At 39.3% G+C, this 18,507-nt stretch overlaps 1 long non-coding RNA gene across 2 annotated transcripts in view; it reads left to right on the top strand.

The window, feature by feature from the left end:
• The window catches only part of LOC104969247 (uncharacterized), a 38,408-nt gene extending 20,238 nt beyond the window's left edge, over positions 1-18,170 (top strand). For both annotated transcript variants that reach the window (XR_808098.4, XR_808100.4), the window contains exon 3: positions 17,166-18,170. This is a non-coding gene — a long non-coding RNA (uncharacterized lncRNA). The remainder of the gene's footprint in view (positions 1-17,165) is intronic.
• Positions 18,171-18,507: the final 337 nt, after the last annotated feature.

Genomic DNA, 18,507 nt, shown 5'->3' with positions numbered 1-18,507 from the left:
AACAACAAAAAAAAGGTCTGACTGCTGCTGCTGCTGCTAAGTTGCTTTAGTCGTGTCCGACTCTGTGCAACCCCATAAATGGCAGCCCACTAGGCTCCGCCATCCCTGAGATTCTCCAGGCAAGATCACTGGAGTGGGTTGCCATGTCCTTCTCCAATGCATGAAAGTGAAATGTGAAAGTGAAGTCACTCAGTCGTGCCCGACTCTTTGTGACCCCATGGACTGCAGCTTACCAGGCTCCTCCGTCCATGGAATTTTCCAGAAAAGAGTACTGGAGTGGGTTGCCATTGCCTTCTCCAAAAAAAAAAAAAGAAAAAAGTCTGACACTTGCAGCCTATTTCCTCCGTTTGGAGATCCCTGGCCTTCCTTCCTGTTAGCCTCTCAACATGCTTTCCTTTCCTCTATTCATCCATTTTTGGGCTCCAGTATTTTAAAAAATGAGGACTTCCCAGATGGTGCGGTGGTAAAGAATCCATCTGCAATGCAGGAGACACAGAGATACAGGTTCAGTTTCTGGGTCAGAAAGATCCCCTGAAGTAGGCAATGGCAGCACAATCCAGTATTCTTGCCTGGGAAATCCCACTGACAGAGGAGCCTGGTGGGCTACAGACCATCAGATCGCAAAGAATTGGACACGACTGAATGACTGAGCAAGAAAGCAGCCTTTAGAAGATAACAGGATCCACTTGAAATAATTCAAGTTGGTTGGTTTGTGAGGACAATTCCACCATAAAAGGGGAAAACAGTTTGCAGGCACAGTGCTTAAGAACTTCTTTGACAGTTCTTTTCTCACGTTGTTTGATATCTCCTTGCAAGGTATTTCTCTTGATTAGTTTTCAGCATTTTCTCTAGTACTTTCTTTTAAAATAAAGTTCTATTTTTAGTACTATTTTATAAAGCCTGCTAACATCCCAGTGATCACCATAATTTAAACAATCTAGGCATGAGTAGAATTCCTTTCTAAGAAGTTTCTTCACCTTGAACATCTCCCCTCACGGGTCTTTTGTTCTTTTACCAGCAAAAATGATTTTCCTCCCTATTATCCATATGTGATTAGAAAATTTATACATATGATGATGGAGGCATTTAACTGTGCATTTTTCCTGAGGTCAAATTTAAATGTTTAACTGGGGGATTTGTTTCCATAGGCATTCTATTCTTTGAGGGTTTAAATCAGTACATCTATGCTTGCTAAATTGCTTCACCCATGTTCTACTTTTGGTGAGCCTATGAACCGTAGCTCTCCAGGCCCCTCTGTCCCTGGGATTCTCCAGGCAAGAATATTGGAGTGGGTGGCCATGCTCTCCTGCAGGGAATCTTCCCGACCCAGGGATCAAACCCACGTCTCTTATGCCTCGTGCACTGGCAGGCAGGTTCTTTACCACTAGCGCCAGACTGCCCCAAATATTTTCTCCTCCTCGGCATCATCTGCCACAGCAGCCAGCAAGCTGTTTCTGAAAAGGGCTTGTATGTCAGCTTTCTTTCTCCTGCTGTAACAAATTACTGTTCATATAACAGTTTAAAAAACACACTTTTTTTTTTTCCAGCTAGAGTCCTGGGGGACAAAAGTATAAATTGAGTCTAACAGAGCTAAGGTCAGGGTGTCCTCAGGTCTGGTCCTCAGAGACCCTGAGGAGAGAGTTCATCCCCTCGCCTTTTTAAGCCCCTAGAAGCCACATGGTCACTGTGGCCTCTTGCCTTCATCTTCACATCTCTCCTGCTTCCTCCTCATAAGGGCCCTTGAGGTGACCTGGGATCCACCTGGATAACCCCAGATACTCTCTCTGTCTTAACAACCTTAATCACATCTGTAATGTCCCCCCACCCCTGCCCCACCACCATGAAGTTAACGTTCTCAGGTTGTGGGGATAAAGATATGGACATTCTGGGGGATGGGAGGCATGGATTAGCCTAGACAGACAGTGACTGCTCAAGGATTTGCAGGACACAGTCTTTATCATATATTCTTCTTTGTTCTATTTGTTTGGCTGTGTGTTTATTTGCCAAGTCGTGTCCAACACTTTTCAACCCCCTGGTCTGTAGCCCTCCAGCTCCTCTGTCCATGGGATTTCCCTGGCAAGAATACTGGAGTGACTTGCCACACAATACAGCATGTAATCAAACTACCGCAAACTGTACCCTTCTCACAGGCTAGCAAAGTAATGCTCAAGATTCTCTGAGTCAGGCTTCAAAAGTACATGAACTGAGATGTTCACATCAACTTCAAGATGTTTAAGCATTTTAAGAAATTAAGAAAAGGCAGAGGAACCAGAGATCAAATTGCCAACATTCGATGGATCATCAAAAAAGCAAGAAAGTTCAGAAAAACATCTGCGTCATTGACACGCCAAAGCCTTTGACTATGTGGGTCACAACAAATTGTGGACAATTCTGAAAGAGATGAGAATACCAGACCACCTGACCTGCCTCTTGAGAAACCTGTATGCAGGTCAGGAAGCAACAGTTAGAACTGGACAGGGAACAACAGACTGGTTCCAAATAGGAAAAGCAGGATGTCAAGCCTGTAAACTGTCACCCTGCTTATTTAACTTATATGCAGAGTACCTCGTGAGAAATGCTGGGCTGGAAGAAGCACAAGCTGGAATCAAGATTGCTGGGAGAAATATCAATAACCTCAGATACGCAGATGGCACCACCCTTATGGCAGAAAGTGAAGAAAAATTAAACAAAAAGTGATGAAAGTGAAAGAGAGTGAAAAGTTTGGCTTAAAGCTCAACATTCAGAAAACTAAGACCATGGTGTACAGTCCCATCACTTCATGGCAAATAAATGGGGAAACATTAGAAACAGTGGCAGACTTTTTTTTTTTGCTCCAAAATCACTGCAGATGGTGATTGCAGCCGTGAAATTAAAAGACGCTTACTCCTTGGAAGGAAAGTTATGACCAAGCTAGACAGCATATTAAAAAGCAGAGACATTACTTTGATGACAAAGCTCCATCTAGTCAAGGCTATGGTTTTTCCAGTAGTCATGTATGGATGTGAGAGTTGGATTATAAAGAAAGCTGAGCGCCAAAGAATTGATGCTTTTGAACTGTGATGTTGGAGAAGACTCTTGAGAGTCCCTTGGTCTGAAAGGAGATGCAACCAGTCCATCCTAAAGGAGATCAGTCCTGGGTGTTCATTGGAAGGACTGATGTTGAAGCTGAAACTCCAATACTTTGTCCACCTCATGCGAAGAGTTGACTCATTGGAAAAGACCGTGATGCTGGGAGGGATTGCAGTCAGGAGGAGAAGGGGACCACAGAGGATGAGATGGCTGGATGGCATCACTGACTCAATTGACATGAGTTTGGGTAAACTCCAGAAGTTAGTGATGGACAGGGAGGCCTGGTGTGCTATAGTTCATGCGGTTGCAAAAAGTCAAACACAACTGAGCCACTGAACTGAATTGAACTGAACTAATCTGTGGTGTTGGTAAAGACTCCTGAGAGTCCCTTGGACTGCAAGGCGATCAAGCCTGTCAATCCTAAAAGACATTCAGTCCTGAATATTCATTGCAGTGACTGATTCTGAAGCTGAAGCTCCAATACTTTCACCACCTGATGGGAAGAACTGACTCATTAGAAAAAAACCCTGATGATGGGGAAGATTGACAGTAGGAGGAGAAGGGGACAGCAAAGGATGAAATGGTTGGATAGCATTACCATCTCCATAGACATGAGTGAGCAGACTCTGGGTGTTGGTGGTGGACAAGGAAACCTGTTGTGCTATAGTTTATGAAGTCAGAGTCAGACATGACTGAGTGACTGAACTGAACTAAACAGCTTATATTTAAAGAGTCTTTTTCCATTTCTTTCCAATATACCACACCACTCTTAGTGATAACAGTGGTGACTAGAATAATATTATTTTGACAATTCTGAATTCCATCTGGTTTGTGAATATAACTACACTGTAAAACAAGTGTTTTCAACTGACAACTTTCAACTGTTATAGTGTATTAACACTATCTACCTCCCTTAATGTCTCTTTTGTTATCGTTCAGTCGCTAAATTGTTTCCGACTCTTTGCCACCCCATGTACTGCATCACACCAGACTTCCCTGTCCTTCACTATCTCCCAGAGTTTGCTCAAACTAATGTCCATTGATTCAGTGATGCTATCTAACCTTTTCATCTTCTGTTGCCCCTTCTCCATTTCTAAGACAAGTTTTTCTTTCCTTTATTTGTCCATTCAAAGCCACTTGTATCATCGATAAGATAAATTTCGTTTTCATTCAGAAGACAATGAAAACCTGACTGTCCAGTGATAAACTGCCATGTTTGGTTTAGCATAGATTTCCCATCATTGGTCTTCCTTAACCTGGCTCTCTAGAAGTCTAGCCGCTTTGCATGCATTCCATCCTGGTCTCAGCATTATCCACAGAAGTGAAGTTCCAACACAGTTTTTATTCTGTTAATTCATTCAATTAGGTATATGTTGTCCCTCCAGACTGGTTTTATAACTGTTTTTGGTCTCCTGGAAGAGACCTCCCTCTTGGGTCATTATGATAGTTTGCAAGTCCTTTATATAATGATGAATAACCTAAAATACTGAAACTGATCATTACCCTAAGAGCAGCTCCTAACAAACTGGATCACAGTGGACCAGTGCTGACCAACCCATCACATACAGCACTGCTTTACACACCAATGAATCTCATACCGTTTGAAAAGTTGTCCTGTGCCAAAAAATATTGTGTGTCTCATGAGACTGTCACTGGGGCCATCTAATTCCTATCACATCTCTACCTGGGAAGGCCATCAGTCTTCCAATTCCAGTGAAATGGAGGTAACATAATGGTAATTTGGGGTTTCCCTGCTGGTTCAGATGGTAAAGGATCCTCCTACAGTGCAAGAGACCTGGGTTCCATCCCTGGGTCTGGAGGATCCCCTTGAGGAGGAAATGCAACCCACTCCAGTATTCTTTCCTGGGAAATCCCATGGACAGAGTATCTGGTGGGCTATAGTCCATAGGGTGGAAAAGAGTCAGACATGACTGAACAACTGACACTTTCACTTTTCAACACCTGTAATTTTGGCCACCAAATCATACCCAAATCCATCTCTTTTGTGACTAGAGTCTCCTTCCACTATCTTTAAGTCTGTGTTTCATTCACAGATGAGTGGTGATAACACTGACCAGGCAGCTTCACCCTGCTTTTCATCACGTTAAGGCTGCTCTCTTGGCAGTTCCACATTCCAGCTTAATTTATGGTCACCCAGAATGCCGAATCTCTGTTGTTCAGCCTTCTGCTCTGTCTAGTTTGTTGATATCATTTCCTCTGGCTAATCTTTTCATTAACCAGATGAATTCATGTGACTGATATACTGTGGACCAGCTGTTTTGGACTCTGATAAGCATCACATGAGTATCCCTTCCCACTCCTTTACTCAAAATTATTGACATGACCCTGTAGATGAACTTGGAATTCAGCGATTGTCTATTTTCCCTTATCCAGAGAGGACAGCCCCAGAAGTTATCCCCAACATTGGTCATTAGTATCAGATCTGAGACAGGTGGGAGTTTTGTTCTAGCGTTTCATGTACTTGGGGGAAACAGAATGGTAGCCCATCCCTGATTGCAATAGAATTCCAAGAGCCTCTTCCCTATGCTATGATCTCCTACTTTTTCCATTTACTACCCCTTTTTCCTGGGCTTCCCAGGTAGCACTGGTGGTAAAGAACCCACCTGCCAATGAAGGCAGACACAAGAGACACAGGTTCCATCCCTGGATCAGGAAAATCCCCTGGAGTAAGAAATGACAGCCCACTCAATTATTCTTGCCCACAGAATTCCATAGACAGAGGAGCCTGGTGGGGTACAGTCCATGGGGTCACAAAGAGTTGGACATGACAGCACACACACATCTTTTAACCCATCTGTCTTCTCCATGGTTGGGTTTTCCAGGTCAGCAGAAATACTACTTACCCTTGAGAAAGTCAATTCCTAGGCAAATTGATAAGAAGTCCAGGGGTCCCCAAGGAGAGAGGGGTCTGGAGTTCTCGAGGAGGAAGAAAAGACAAACATTTTTTATCCCTCTACATTCCTTAGGATTATATAACAATAATGTATCCTGCTTGAAGACAGTCTCTGGAAAAAAACCTTCTGGCTAATCCTATTATCTTAAAATGTAAATTATGGGAGTAGGGCTAGTGAGTTCTTTACAACCTCCAGACATTCTTTTGATTCACTGTAATAACTAATTAGAGAGTATATAACTCCATGGCTAACACTAGCAAGGGGGTACTCTTTCTGCCCCTTCTGATGTCTATGTCAGAAGCTTTCTCTATCTCCTTTATACTTTAATAAAACTTTATTACACAAAGCTCTGAGCGATCAAGCCTCATCTCTGGCCCCGGCTTGAATTCTCCTCCGGAGGCCAAGAATCCCAGCATCTTTGCATGGTTCAGCAACAACCTTTCACCCTCTAACATGATCATAACAGCAGACTAGCTCACATTTCTCCCCAGTCCCTTTTCAAGGCAGATATTACACAATTAGACAGGAAAGGAATCAAGATCTTCCTTCCCACTGAGTAATGGAGCTGCATTCAGAGCCTGTTAAATTTAGCAACAGAGAAAGAAGTTAGAATTACCCTTAGAGAATACTTGGCTCAGGTAGTAAAGACTCCTCATACAATGCAGGAGAGTTGGGTTTGATCCCTGGGTTGGGAAGATCCCCTGAAGAAGGAAATGATGACTCACTCCAGTATTCTTGCCTAGAAAATCCCCTGGACAGAGGAGCCTGGTGGGCTATAGTCCATGGGGTCACAAAGAACTTGACAAAACTAAGTGACTGGCACAGTTTAGAGAAGACTTACTAATACACTTTTTCAAAGACAATGGTTTGAATGTCATTTGCATCACTTGTTTACATGTAAATTTGCATCCAGGTCTAGAACAATGTATCAAGCAAAATGAAAGACAGTTTTTATGAGGTGATGAAAGGAAGGAAGGAGCAAAACAGCTGGCTTCTGATCCCCTCACTCAGTTTACCAGAGCATGTGCCCCTGGCAAAAAGAAAAGAAGAAACGTGACATACCTTGTTGCTTGGGCTACAGGTAAATTGACTCAGGGGGTGGTATTTCTCAGGTGAAGAGATATTAGCTTCAAAATAACTTTAGCAGGGTGCCCCTTGCTAAACATGCATCCACGAATACTCAGATGTGTCCGACTCATTGTGATCCCATGGACTGTAGCCCACCAGTCTCCTCTATCTGTGGAGATCTCCAGGAAAGCTTGCTAAAGATCATTTACAGGAAATTAGCAGAGAATCCAAGAATCATGTTGCTATAGAAGACAACACAAGTAAACAATCCTAGGAGAAAACAATGAGGTTGCTCATAACTGAAATATTTCTAAGGAGCTCCTAAAACCCTACATTCAGACCTCAAGTGTTGTCTTAGGTGGAGCAGCACAGGTCAGCTGTGAAAGACAGGACCTAGGGCAGAACTGGAGCTGGTCTGGATCACTCTATTTTCTTAGCTGTTGATAGTATATATCCTTGAAATAATTAGGAGCTGTTGTAACATTTGACATTGGATACATTGATGGCTTCTGTGAATCCGATTTGAAAATCTGATCTGGTTTTATATATATATTTGTAAAATTTTAAACAAAATTGCATATAAGGAAATGGCAAGCCACTCCAGTGTCTTGCCTGGAGAATCGCAGGGACAGGGGAGCCTGGTGGGCTGCCATCTCTGGGGTCACACAGAGTCGGACACGACTGAAGCGACTTACCAGCAAACATACAAGATGATATTTTGATCCCCATATGCATAGTGAAATGATTATTACAGCCAACCTAATAAGCATATGCATCTCCCTTGGTTACCTTTGATTTTTTACTGAAATCTACTCTCAAGAGGTACCTCCAGTGGGAAAGATATGAATCATGTAATTATATCCTTTCCAGCCTTCTTATTTTTTTACTTTTTATTTTGTATAGCAAATTAACAAACAATGTTGTGATAGTTTCAGGTGAACAGCAAAGGGGCTCAGTCATACATATACATGTATCCATTCTCCCCCAAACTTCTCTCCCATCCAGGCTGCCACATAACTTTGAGCAGAGTTCCTTGTGCTATAGAGAAGGTCCTTGCTGGTTATCCATTTTAAATATAGCAGTGTGTGCATCACCATCCCAAACTTCCTACCTGTCCTTTCCCCCTATCCTTCCCCCTGGAAACCATTAAGTTTATTCTCTGTCTCTTGCTGTTTTATAAGTAAGTTCATTTCTTTTTAGATTCCACATTTAAGGGATGTCATACAATATTTCTGACTTAATCAGTATGACCGTCTCTAGGTCCCTCCCTGTTGCTGAAAATGGCATCATTTCACTCTTTTTAATGACTAATACTCATGTGTGTGTGTATCTACCATCTCTTCTTTATCCTTTTCTCTGTTGGTAGACATTTAGGTTGCGTCCGTGTCTTCACCATTGTTTATTATCCAGTTTATCAGAGGCCCAGAGGCCTGACCATACAGTGAAGCCACTGAATGCCTAAATGCTAATCCAGCACTAACTCATCATTAGCTTAAATATGGAGTCTTAGACTCCACCCACCCTTGAGACTTGCCCTTCCTCCCATGGTAAGTTGTTCGCATTTGCAAGCCTTGTGTTTGAGCCAAGCAGCCTACTCGGGCACAGCTGGGAGAGACTGGTGGGGCTCTGACCCCACAGGAACACAAGAGGTGCAGGGAAGACCACCTTCTCTATATGACAGAACGGCTGCTCCCACTCACACAACGTGCCCCTTACGGTGTATTCCCTAACACATCCATTCAGAATGAAATCTGCAACCCTGCACCTTCCATATTCTAATAACTCCCTGACATCCTCTAGGGCATGATGGGATTTTCTGACCTCAGAATTTTCTAATGCCCTTTTGTAATGAGAGCAGTCATGACTACTGCCAAGTGATATGCCAATAATTACCTTTCATTTTAGGTGTAGTGAGTGACTTTCTCATGGAACTGAGAGTCTCGAATCCAAAAAGTCACCACTTGATAGCACTTTTCAATTTAGAACAAAGGTTCCTGTCTGCCAACATGGTCTATTATCTGAGCACACAGGTCATAAGTACCTACCTGAAGCACCTTTACCATTTACTCTGTAAGATGTTTGAATGTTTCTGCCCAGACCACATGCAAACTCAGACCTCTTCATCTTGATTTTGAGAACAGGGCACAGTAAGTTTCCTAGATTAGAATGACAGTTTGACCAAAAGCAAAAAGTCTTGTTAGCCTCTGAAGTTCTTTATTAGCAGCACCTTGTGAAATAATAATGAATTTCTCATAACTAGATTGCTTGCTTGGTTTCTCCAGCCCTCTAATTTCCAGGAATGTCACAGAATCACTTGTTCTTTCAATTTTGTCAGGGTTTATGCACTGGACTCCATTTGTCACTAAGGTGCCATAGCAATGGTCCTTGCTGCTAAGTCACTTCAGTCGTGTCCGACTCTGTGCAACCCCATAGATGGCAGCCACCAGGCTCCCCATCCCTGGGATTCTCCAGGCAAGAACACTGGAGTGGGTTGCCATTTCCTTCTCCAGTGCATGAAAGTGAAAAGTGAAAGTGAAGTCGCTCAGTCGTGTCCAACTCTTAGCGACCTCATGGACTGCAGCCCACCAGGCTCCTCCGTCCATGGGATTTTCCATGCAAGATTACTGGAGCAGGGTGCCATCGCCTTCTCCGAGCAATGGTCCCTACTTCCCCCAAAATACTTCTTCTGAGAAGCAGTTACTACAACAGGTTTTCAGTTCTAACTCAAAGGCTATACCAACATACCATGAAATTTAGCTATACTTTTTCACAAAGTAAATGTTTATTGAGCCTTCCATTCTATAAGAATACAAATTTTGCCTGACTGACATTCAAGCCAGGAATAAGAAAGAAGTGGGACCCAGGTCTGTAATGTGATACAGCTGTCTTTAAACTTGTGCTCTTCTTAAGTTGCCTTTATCTACACAGTTATGGTGGAGAATTCAGGGGAAACACCTTGGTGTTTCAACCATTATGTCTACAAAGTCTGAAAGGGCAATTTGGCTTCTAGAATCCTGATATAACACAAAGTATCAGAACATCAAATGCATTGCATAAATTATAAGATCTTTCCCAATATCAAGTTATCGTAAGAATTTTGAGGGCACTAGTAACCTTGATGCAGGTATGAAGCAGCTTAACTCCCAAAAGTTTTCTTTTTCTTTTTCACATCATATATCTTCTAAGCAAATACACAGAAGATGCTATATCATTCATAAAGCAACTCAATATTTTTGGAGACAATAATGTATGTCACATGGCAGTTACACACACACACACACACACACACACACTGTTGTTATTGTTTAGTTGCTTGGTCATGTCCAACTCTTTGAGACCCCATAGACTGTAGCCTACCAGACTCCTCTGTCTGTGGGATTTTTCAGGCAAGAATACTGGAATGAGTTGCCATTTCCTTCTCAATGGTGTCTTCCTGACCCAGGGATCAAATCTGCATCTCCTGCATTGCCAGAAGGGCTTTTTACTGCTGACTCACCAGGGAATCCCCCCACGTCCATATATTTATATATATGGATGTGTATATCCTCCCAGATGGCACTAGTGGTAAAGAACCCACCTGCCAATGCAGGAGACATAAGTGATGCAAATTCAATCCTTGGGTCAGGAAGATCTGGAGAAAGGAATGGCAGCCCACTCCAGTATTCCTGCCTGGGAAATCCCATGGACAGAGAAGTCTGGTAGGCTACAGTCCATGGAATCACAAAGAGTTGGACATAACTGAGCAACTAATACATGCATATATCTATATATATACCCTTGGTGTTGAGAAAGTGTTACTTGCTCAGTCGTGTCCAACTGTTTGCAACCCCATGGACTGTAGCCCACCAGGCTCCTCTGTCCATGGGCTTCTCTGGGCAAGAATACTAGAGTGGGTTGCCATATCCTTCTCCAGGGGATCTTCCCAACCTGGGGATTGAACCAGGTCTCCTGCATTGTAGGCATATTCTTTACAGTCTGAGCTATAAGGGAAGTCCTTATGTACCAATAAGGCAGACTCATTCTGCTAAAAGCTTCAGAGATAATGATTCTGCTACTAACAGAAAGCATTTACTGTTGACCCTTGAACAACAGGAGTTTGAAAGGGGTGGGTCAAGTTACCTATAGATATTTTTCAAAAATAAATATTACAGTCCCACAAGATCCCATGTTGGCTGAATCTGTGGAGCAACCATGGATACACAGCACCAACTGTAATTTAAATCAGGACCTTTAAATATTGTGACCCCCGTTAAATCAGTCTTCCTTCATAAACCTATTGACGTTCATCGAACCAACCAAAGGCCTTAGATTTCCTGACCCTGATTCAATCAATAAATACTTATCAACTCCCTGAAGTTTCCTGATCCGCATTAAATGAACATGTCTTCTGAAGTCTCCTGACACCCATAACAAAGAATGAATTAGGGTCACAGTAGTTAAGGCAGATTGAATCAGGAGTACAGCCATCCCTGAGGGTGGGGAGGTTTGGATCCCCATGGGGGGCCTTGGACCTCCCCCCATGTACAGAAGACACAGGTAGGGTACATGCTCCCCAACCCCAATGTGTTGTTCAAGAGTCAACTATGGTCTGTCCCCAGAGAAGCCAGCCACTAGTGTGCTTTTACATGAAGGGTAAATCAGGTCACCTACCTTTCTCCCTTGTAGAGCTCCCCCCCATTTCCTTATCCTCCAGCCAGAAAAAGCAAAGCAAGTATTTGAGGATTGTAGGTATGCAAATTTTCTAATGCTTATTTTTCCTGTAGTAGCAGTAATTTATTTTATTACAGTGCTTCTTAGAGCTAGAAAAATGAAAGCCTTTGCTAATTCCTAGAACGCCAATTAGTTTTTAAGATAGTTTTTCCTTTTTTGTAGTTGATTATCATGTTAATATTTTATGCAAAATCTGATAGCCAAGTCCATCTATCCTTTTAAAAGTAGGTTTTATTAAAAAATCAGTGTTTCATAGAATGATAGCATCAATTCACAACATATTTTTATATTTTTAACCCTTACTTTTTGGAAAACCTTATTTTAAAAAATATCACTGTTGTCAAACTTGAAGTTTCACTTTAGTTTTCAAATCAACAAAAAAATTAAATCATGCCTGATGAATATAGTTTTGGTTAATTATATTGACTTTGGACTATTAAGTCAAAATCTGGAGATTAAGATAGTATGGGAAATTTTGTCACAGAGCTTATTAATTTGCTTTGAAGTTTAGTTCATAAAGTGGAAGCAATATGTTTTTATATTAATTTTTTTTAACACATACAACTGATTATATTTTGGGGGTACCCATTGAAGAAATCAATTTAAGGAGATAAAGTGATTTATCAGTCTTTTAATATATGATGTAACATGTTATGATATAAATAATACATACCTTTGTTGTTTTCATGTGTTGTGTGCTCAGTCGCTAAATTGTGTCTGACTCTGTGACCTCGTGGACTCTAGCCCACCAGACTCCACTCTCCATGGGATTTTCCAGGCAAAAATACTGTAGGAAATGCCAATTCCTATTCCAGGGGATCTTCCCAACCCAGGGGTTGAACCCACATCTTCTGCATTGGTAGGTAGACTCTTTACCACTGAGCCACCTGGGAAGCCCAATATATACCCATACATACACAGATACACACTGTATTGCTTAGGTGAGGTAAGGTTATAGTGTATTGTTTTGAGTGACTGTTTTTCTCTCATAAAAGTTTGCTGAAAAGCTTAAAATAATGAAATATAATTTCATATATTTAAGTTATAAATGAAAAATATTCTATCTCTGTGGAAAAGAAGAGCCAAATGAATGTTAAGATGAATTCAGGAAAGATCATCTTCAGAAACTTCTATGTAAGTCAGTGCACGTGTGTGCACACTCAGTCATTTCAGTTGTGTCTGACAGGCTCCTCTGTCCATGGGATTCTCCAGGCAAGAATACTGGAATGTGTTCCCATGCCCTCCTCCAGAGGATCTTCCTGACCCAGGAATCGAACCTGCGTCTCTCATGTCTCCTGCATTAGCAGGCAGGTTCTTTACCACTAGCACCACCTGGGAAGCCTGTGATAGTCACTATTGCTTAATCTTTTGGCATGTTACAAAACACAGTACTATCTATCTTATGTATCATATTTTGAGTTACATGCTATTCTGCAATTCTAACCTAAAGATAAAAATTCTTAAAAATTAATATTCATTTAAGAATACAGTAAGTCCCCTACATGTGTATGATTTCCATTCTGAGAGCACTTTCGTAAGTCCATTTTGTTTTTTTTTCAAAACTCCAAAAAGGTTAGCCTAGGTACACAGCTAATGCACTCAGCTATATATTGATTGGAGAAGGCAATGGCACCCCACTCCAGTACTCTTGCCTGGAAAATCCCATGGACGGAGGAGCCTGGAAGGCTGCAGTCCATGGGGTAGCTAAGAGTAGGACATGACTGAGCAACTTCCCTTTCACTTTCACTTTCATGCATTGGAGAAGGAAATGGCAAGCCACTCCAGTGTTCTTGCCTAGAGAATCCCAGGGACGGGGGAGCCTGGTGGGCTGCCATCTATGGGGTCGCACAGAGTTGGACACGACTGAAGCGACTTAGCAGCATATATTGATACCTGTTTTTAGGTGAAATCAGAAATGTCAGTTAAAAATATTTGTATAAGGTTGAATAGCTCATACAGAAAATCTTCATGTTTTATTAAAAAAAATTACCCATATAGCTTCATGTAAATATGGCAAGGATATTTCAGAAACAAATGAAGTGACAATGTTATTGTAAATTGCTCTCAATTCACATTTTTACCCCCAGATGAAAAGATGAAAATGACAAAGAAGCCTTGCCTTCCTTTTTTATTTGCTCTCTAAATTGCCTGCAGTCCACACATATGCAGGCATTTAGGTAGAGTAATGAAGTTTTCCACCTTAATTTAGGAAACAGAGAGTCTGGATTTAGTGTGTATACACTGAGAGCTAATGTTTCAGGAGGATCACTTTGCTGACTTAATTTAATGCAATTGTAATTTATTAAATGGCATTTCATTGTTCAAAACATGTTCACTTAATTTTAAATAAAACAGTACTAAAGTCATTGAACACAAATAGGATTTCTAAAAGGAATAAACAAGTCTCTACATAGCCATGTGCATATTCCTCAGCTGAATGTTGTAAAAAAAAAAAAATAATAAAGTAATCAAACATAGTCCTTAGAAAATTACATGAGAAAGTAATGTTAGAAAAACACCACATTGAATTCTGTCTACAGTAATCTCTTAGAAACTTGCTAAATGTATGTAATCATGGGGCACGGGAAATGAACCACTACCAACTACAACAAAGGCCGATATTCATCCAAAGGAGTTGATACTGTGTATGTGGTGGCACTGGAAAGGACTCCTCTATTATGAGCTACTTCTAGAAAACCAAAGGATTAATTCCAACAAGTACTGATCCCGGTTAGACTAACTGGAAGCAGCATACCACAAAAAGCATCCAAAATTAGTCAACAGAAAATGTATCATCTTCTACCAGGATAACACAAAACCACATGTTCCTTTGGTGACCAGGCAAAAACTGTTAGAACTTGGCTGGGAAGTTCCAATGCATCTGCCGAATTCATCATACATCGCACCATCAGATGTCCATTTATCTGTCATTTAAAAATTATTCTAATGGAAAAAATTCCAATTCCCTGGAAGACCCTAAAAGTCACCTGGACCAGTACTTTGCTCAAAAAGATAAAAAGTTTTGGGAAGACAGAATTGTGCAGTTGTTTGAAAAATAGAAGAAGATAGTAGAACAAAATGGTGAATTTGTTGTTCAATAAAGGTCTTGGTGAAAATGAAAGATGTCTGTTATTTTTATTTAAAAACCAAAGGAACCTTTTGGCCAACCCAATATCCATGAGAATCGAGCTATATTTTGTTGAATCAGACATTAATGAGATTCACAAAATGTGAAACAGTCTCCTTTCTAGTTAAATTTGTGTGTGGTTTTAAGAAATATTCTTCTATTCCATGAAAATATTGTATTTATGTTAAATTTTAATGATTGTGTTATTTTAAATATACTAATATTTTTAATTACTATTTTAAATTACTAAAATGATAAATATCAATAGATATAACCCACATAAACAGAAGCTCTAGGGAGACTTTATGAAATTGACTAGTTTAAAGCATTTCTTAGACTTCAAAGTTTGAGAACCTCTGTTTTTATATCAATAATTCCTTCTCAAGCAATGGGATTTGAAAGGTTAAAGAATAATTTTCTCACTTTTTTATATGCCTTGTTTTCTCATTTGTTTTCCAAATTCTATTGTGTATTTTTTAAGATTCCACCCAGTTTATCTGCAACTTCTAATTTTATGTGCTATTTAGGCATCAATGAAAAAGATTTATTTTTCCAATTGCTAAAAACACTACAAAATAAATGAATTTGCTATACTAATTCAACAGTGATTGAAAAACCTCATTCATTCTAAAAATTATGCTTCCTAATACTTGAAGAAATGCTTGCTCTCTTTTTGAAATATTTTTAAAGCACAAAAAAGATTTTAAAATAAAGAAAGTGCATAGAGATGAGGGAAATAATTGTCTAATCTCACCAGGGATATTTGCAAAATGATCATTATAAGAACAGTTTCTCAGACTTTCTGGGGAAAACCTCCTTTCAAATGGAATGATATATTACAGGTGTATTGATCAGCAAGGTTTTTTTCATATTATTAAATTTAATAAATAATTTTTATGAGTAAAATTACAAGCAGTATTCTCTACCAGTAGTGTGGGTTTTTTGTTGCTGTTGTTTTCTTATGCATATACTAAGGTTCATTGGGAAAAAGTTTTTCATTTATAGATGTGATTGGAGAATTGAGGTTTCATCTCACTTAGCTAATTTAATACTACATCATCAACCAGTAAGTACATACTGGGAGTCTTCTGGCTATGTGAATCTTGAGCATGAATTAGGAATAAAACTTTCCTAAATGACAACTCTGAGTATTCTCAGTCAAGTTATACAACTCACTGTTCAAGTCTAAAATTCCAATGGAATATCAAGTCACATGTAGCTGTTCTAAAGCAAAGAGGGACCTGCCTGTGTTATATTCTAAATATTTCTTGTTATTCTATTAATTAAATATGTAACAGGAGGTAGAAGAGCAAAGCACATACATCTCATCATGAAGAAATTAACAAATGCTTCTTTCAGTAAGCTTAGAATAATGAGTTGGAGTGTAGTTTCTTCAGGATCAATTGGGCTAAATAGAAAATACCAATGAGAGATGAACATGGTGTACCAAAGGTAGGGTAAATTATAAAATATTAGATTTATTGAACACACATCTTCATTTTCTTTAATTTGTGAAGGTTTTCATCTTGTCTCTATATAAACATGAAATAACATATTTCCCATAGGAAAATAATTATTGAGTCTCTACTTTGGGTCTAAGATATTAATATAAGTATATAATAATATGAAAAGATGTTTAAATATAATTACTTTTGAAAATACATTGCACTTAACTCTTTGCAAGCTCCCAAATATATCTGCTATTGGAGGATTGTTATGTGACAATGTTTCTCTTCAGCATAATTAAAGTATAAAATATATTGCCAAAACCATCTCCTTCTCTCAGTTTTATCTGAAACACACTAAATATGACTATATAATCCCATAGTAGTTTTTGAATCATGTTGTGAATCCTGCTGTAATACTCATATGTATTCTCAGTTTAATGATTGTTAAGCTTGACAACCAGAACTGCATATAAATAAGTTGTTTCTGTGAATGAGCATTTTAATTATTGGTTTTACTCTGTATGTATCATGAAGTTAATAAAGTACTCTACTTGCCATCAAGTTTATTACAAGAGTCTGGATGAGAAAGATATTTCATTTTTACAATTAACTAACAGCTCACTTCTTTGTGTCCCACAGATATATTTTAATTTTGTTATATATCAATTAAAGTATGTCAAGGATGAGAATCCAATAAGTAAGCCAGGATTCCAATTAAGATTGTTATTTTGTAGATTAAAAAACCATGGCTTCATTTATATTTAATTAACAGGAACTAAAATAATGCAATGTATTTCTCATAATCCCTTTTTGTCTATGACTCTGCAGAAGCAATTTTAAATTCTGAACACTTGAGAGAGAAAAAAAAAGATGCCATCATCAACTGAGCTCTGAGTCCTTTAGCAAATGCCTGCTCCTCAGCCTAGATTACAGAGCAGCCATGAAGAGGACTGTCCACGTGACTCAGGCCTGTCTGGATTTCACACAGTGCTGTGCCCTACCTGACCTAAAAATTTATTCCTGTACAAGGAATGCATCTCTGTTGTTGTCCAACCACTTTGCTAACACTTAATGCTAGCAGTTTTCAGAAGATTCTTTCATGTGCCTGAAAAAATCGTTTAAAAATTACTTTTAAACTGGAAGCTTTCTAAAAAAAAAAATTAAACTTTAAACCAAAATATTTTATCCTGTGTTTTACATGGTTAAAATAGACTGAGTTTAGGATATTGTGCAAATATGGACATTTTAAATTATGCTACATTAGTCTTTTAATTTGACAAAATACAGATGAATCCAATCAGCAAGCTTGAGCTAATAATCATAAAGTTGACATTTCCCTTTTATCATCATGAACTTGAATTTCCATTAAAATAAGTTTACCTTATAGTAATGTATTTATTCTTAAATTATTTTATTAATTGGTAATAAATGCATACTCATACACAAGACACAATTAGTTACTATTTTTTCTAAGTTTTCTATTACCATATATCTCTAGGTGTCAACATTTTTTATAGTTTGAATTATCATCACTGTTATTCTTACCACAAATGAATCAAGCTGACAAATTTAAAATTAAATACATAGAAAATATTTGTTGAGCATTTTAATTAGAAAAATGGGGCTTTAAAATAAGCTCAATGATTTGCATGCTAGAACAAGTCGTTACATCTTCAGTTCCATTACTGTATTTATGTCCTGCTACAAATAAAAATTCTGAGAACCTCTTTTCAAGTGATACATTAATAAGCCCTGTGGGATCAATTATTCCATTTATTTTTTAATGTTATATCAGCTGACAGTTCTATTAGGTAGTACAAAAATTTTTTGAACATGAGGAATTGAAAACCTTCTGATTGCAGACTAGTTTAGTACCCAGACATTCGAATCATTCATTATTTTTAGCACTGCCACAAGTGTGGAGAACCGTAGTTTCATTTGGATATGCATGTTGCTTGGAGAAGCATGCCTGGATGTAAATAGAAGGAGAATGGTAATGAAGAAGTCAGGGGAAAATTGATCCATCAGATCGGTCATGGGATCAAGTACATACAGAAGGTGAGTCCCTTAAGACCATCTCTGTCTGTCTCCAGCAGAATGTACCCTACTAGGAGGGTCCAGACTCCAGTGTCAAGACTGTAGCAAATATCCCCTTCCTGCTTGGCAAGAC

Source organism: Bos taurus, chromosome 8, assembly GCF_002263795.3.
Source record: "Bos taurus isolate L1 Dominette 01449 registration number 42190680 breed Hereford chromosome 8, ARS-UCD2.0, whole genome shotgun sequence".
Lineage (NCBI taxonomy): Eukaryota > Metazoa > Chordata > Mammalia > Artiodactyla > Bovidae > Bos > Bos taurus.
The sequence above is the reverse complement of the archived record's forward strand: the minus strand, read 5'-3'. Positions and strand labels throughout refer to the sequence as shown.